Raw genomic sequence first — 4,729 nt, 5'->3', positions numbered from 1 at the left:
GGATTCTAAAATTAAAGCTTCATATGACATCTCATGGTTTTAGAATTCATTTTGAGGCATTTATTTAAGTCTCTCCTGCCTTTCTCTATCCATCTCTCTCTTTCTCTCACAGAGCCAAAGGGTTAGTGATTAAATGATGTATTCTGTGGGATGCATCAGCCAGGTGGTGTACAATGCATCTGTTGTGTTAGTCTTGCAGGCACGGTCTTACCCAGGCAAGCATCCGATGCAGGAATGGACTCAGCTGCTGTGTTCCTATTTATTTATTGTCATCAATTGGACATCTATTTGTACAGTTTTCCACAAAACACAAACTGCCTTAATTGCTACAACCTCCAAAAGCTTTCCAGACTCCGTTCTTTGACATCCATCCATGACAATATGCTGCAGTTTTAAAGTTTTAAAGAAAGACTTTACACTAGGACATACATACCATACAATGTATTTCTTGCATGACAGTGTAATATTCTATATTTGCCATGATGCAAGTGGTTGCATTTACAATGAAGTCACGCAAGTCACATATATTTGTGTCTCGTCATTATTTGTGTTACAAGTTGTTACCCAAATGCCAAAAAGCAAGTAGTACACTTACTGCACTTAGGTTTTTAGGTACTTGTACACATCGGTGTACACATCAGTTTATAAAATAGCATGTACTGTTACAGGTGATAGTATTGCACAATCTTCATAAGCAACAACATTAACACTCTGCTCATGTTAATAATAATTATCCATTAATGTACAACTTGTTCAAAGGCAAAAAAATAATCTGCAACAATTTTAATAATCAAAATATTCTTTCACTACACTTAAAATGCTTTCTGATGCGGTTACAGATTTGTTTACATTAGTTTTGTTTGTAAACAGTTTTTTTTTTTATTATGTCACTAAAGGCAGTGTTACACACTAGTGTGTCAAACACTAGACTATACATTTATTCCCAACAAACTTCAAGTTTATGATATATAGCAAGATCCTCAGGATGTGTCCTGAGCCCCCTCAAAAGTACATTTTTACTTTACAAAATTTCAGAACACTATATCCTCTGGATAACAAAACTTAGAAAACAAACAATATGATCAGTTTGGCATTTTAAATTTGCAATTATAATACTATTTTAAAATTCAGCACATTGTTTCAATCTAATTTGAGCATTTAAACTTTACTCTAAAAATATTTTACACCGCGTTTGGTATTTTTGCCTGTATCATCATCCCAGTCTTATCCATGTGAATCACTTGAACTCCCACAGACTGACACTGCCCTGACAGTTTTGTTGGACCTTTGATTTGCTGTTAAACCTGCATCCTCTCTAGCTGCTTTTATGGTTTAGGTGCATGTAAGTCAGCAAGTGTTTTTATTCATCATGGGTTGTTTTTTTCAACTGACAAGCCTTGCCATATGAGATTGAGACATGGAGAGATTCCTTGATATCACATGCGGCTGTAATAGGGTGGGATGTGCGAATGATTTATGCTGCAGTCTATTCCTCAGACATACAGTTCCATATACTGTAATGTTGATGCATGTTGATCGAAGAAAATGTAGAGGACAACAGATATTAGCTGATATCACCTTTATCCAAAAGCCTAGTTTAAGATGACAAATTGCTCATCTAGGTCTCGACAGAATGACTGATAAAATGTATGGACATCTGGAATACACTGAAACACAAGACAATACAACATGGATGCAAATACAGTATTTGCAAACATTGTTTTTAGCCTTCTTGTAGGTATTATTCAAGCAAAAGCAAAAAATGTACTATTGATTAAAACATTGTTGGACAATATTCCATGCCTTGATACCATACCAGTCAGATTTGTACAAAACCACCATGTAATTAGCTGAGTATGATAAAAGTGACCTCATGAAGACATTCCTCTGTGCAATTGTCAAATTAATTGCAATAATGATATCTGATTATTATTGCCACTCCCAAATTGGACCACATGAAAGCACAAAGTAGATCTTTGTAGTTGCTATACCTTTTTGAAAACTATTTTTTAAAATCCCAACTGTGTCATTATGGCTTATTTCACCACATATTTTAAATGAGAAACTCCTACAAACACTGTTGCTTTTTTATAGAATGAAACTGTTGCATGTCTAAATACCATATGTGCTAAGGTGCCAAAAAGCAATTTCTATTTGCCTGTAGGTATAACCTACAATTTTCTTTCTTGTCTCCATAACTGCCAACATAATGGTGGAGATGCTCCCTGTTTCAGGTCTGTGTATCTCTAAGCGTGCAGTTGCCGCCACCCTGCAAGCTCCAAATAATCCTGCATTTTGGCAGAGCACTATAGCCTAAAATAATGGGCAGCACATTATCTTAGCTAACAACATATTTCCTTGTCAAGGGCAATTTGGCAATAGGCTTGATGTTTAAGGACTCATAATAATTCAAATAGCATCAGCTAAATATCTCTTCACAAATGTGCAAGCATGCACACACACACACACACACACACACACACACAGAATCCACACATACACAAGTGCACACAGCGTGGTCGTCTGTGATTGATTAGCACAGTGGCACTGGTACAATAGCTCGGAGGGGGTGCAATCCTTAAATAGAAGGTTTGAAGAAAGAGCAAGGCAAGCCAAGAATTCTGATGGTGAAGTACTAACACAGAAGTAAAAACATAAAATAAAATTTACCTTTTTCCTGCACATAAGCTTGTATCTTATCTGACAGTGTCTATATGGCCAGCATTTCTGTTTGGGTAGAGATAGGAGTTTAATTATATAAACGAATAACAATGGAATAATTATACCTGATAACCGCTTACAGTTTTGAGTTTTGAAAATGTGTTAAATAAAAGGAAAACTAAAATCTGATAGTGATGTTTTATGTGCTTTTAGGTTGGGTAATGGTTTACAGGTTTTAAAATATACTCTGAAGTTTTTCACCACTAGTAACACTATGGAGCAATGTTTATATGTTGTGTTTATATCATGTACACGCAAAAGTATACACATACACATGCATGAGCACATGGTATGATTCACATCCCAGTATAGGTTTCACACTATAATGCATGAAGAAATGTAGTAATGTGCCAACAAAGGCGGTGAAGAAGAACAACTTGAACTATTTTAAAAATTGTCTAGAATTGTTTTTTAAATGCTTTATGAACATATTTGCACCTCAAGGATACACACATTGTGTTTTGGTAAGTAAATCACATAAACAATGTTTAAATGTTCAATAAACATTTAAACATAATTTTGTTTGTTTACAAGAAAACTTCGTAGGGTCCCTTTAAATATTAGATGGCCTCAATTCACCAATACCCTTACTATCCTAAACCTTATTTCACATTTGCTGGTGTAAAATATTACCTTTCGAAGTCCCCCTGAATAGTGACACATGTATAAAAATGACAGGCGTCATTTTGTTTTCAGACCAAAGATTTAACACAATGTGCTTTTCTCCAATAGAAAAACCATAACAGATTGAGGCATTATTGTCAAAAAATAAATAAATAAATAACTGGCATGAACATAGCCTTTACTGTCAAAGACAGGCAATCTCTGTTATCTGATTAATATTTGGCACCATTTGACAGATAATGTATATTTCAAAATCAAGATTCTGCAATACATTCCTTGAACAAAGCGCAAAGGCGATTTGTGGGATTTTACAGAAAACTGGTTGGACAAGTGGAAAATCGCATATCTTCTCTCAGCGACTGCCTCTCCTCCCCTCAGTCATCCACCATTAGGCCTGCACAGTAGCAAAACCTGTTGGCAGTCTAAGCCATGCTGCTACCTGCTGAAATGTAACTAAGACAAAGCTCCTTTATCTGCCCTGCTAGTCTGCTGTCCTCAGCACACAATTTACTATTCGGTCATTTAACAGATGCTCTTATCCAGACAGAGACATAATGAGTGCGTTCAAATATGGGGGTGGCTGAAACGGTCTTATATTTTCAGCGTGTCCTCCCAACTTTGTCAGATGTGAAAGACGTAGGTCACTGGTGGTGGAGGTCACAGGAGACCTGTCTGGATGGCAGACTGTAGAGATTACTTACTTTATGAGTCCCACTTTGGATTTCTCTCCCCCCACTGTCTCTCAGCCTCCTCCTCACTCTTGCTCTCACTGGATTTCTCATTTCCCATGGGGTTTTTTTCCTACCTGCATGCCACATTACATTTTGAAGGTGAATCCCATAAATACTGAAATTACTTTGGAGGATAAATTACTTAGGAGGGCTTTTTTTGGCCTGATTACCACTGCATGGAGTCCCCAGCTTCATTTTTGCATTAACAATGTCTATCACTAGAAATTCTTTTAGCAACTTCATACATTCTGACAAGGATAATAGTTTAATTTTCTTTAAAGAAATACTGGTTTGAAACAAAGGATAAATGAAGGAACTGAGAAATGTGCTGATTTACCTAATCCCTTTAAAATGTATATCATTTTCAGATTTGTGCCCATCGTCTCACATTTGTAATTCTGTCTCAATTTTTATCTAAGAAAACAGGCATGGGAAATTAATCTCCTGAAGACTCTTGACAAGGTCGTGTCCAGACCCACAGACATTCCCAGCAGGTGCTCACTCTGTGCCTGTACGCAACTCTGTGTGCAGCGTATGTGTCAGCATGTACAGTTTGTGTGTCTTTAAATATGTATGAACGTGTTAACCATGGTTAGTTTCCAGTATTGCATTTCACAGTTATTGTATTTTAGTTCACTCTGCTTTTACCATAA

This window comes from Micropterus salmoides, unplaced genomic scaffold, assembly GCF_014851395.1.
Source record: "Micropterus salmoides isolate LMB-PRFRI ecotype aquatic unplaced genomic scaffold, ASM1485139v1 Ms_hic_scaffold_5, whole genome shotgun sequence".
Lineage (NCBI taxonomy): Eukaryota > Metazoa > Chordata > Actinopteri > Centrarchiformes > Centrarchidae > Micropterus > Micropterus salmoides.
The sequence above is the reverse complement of the archived record's forward strand: the minus strand, read 5'-3'. Positions refer to the sequence as shown.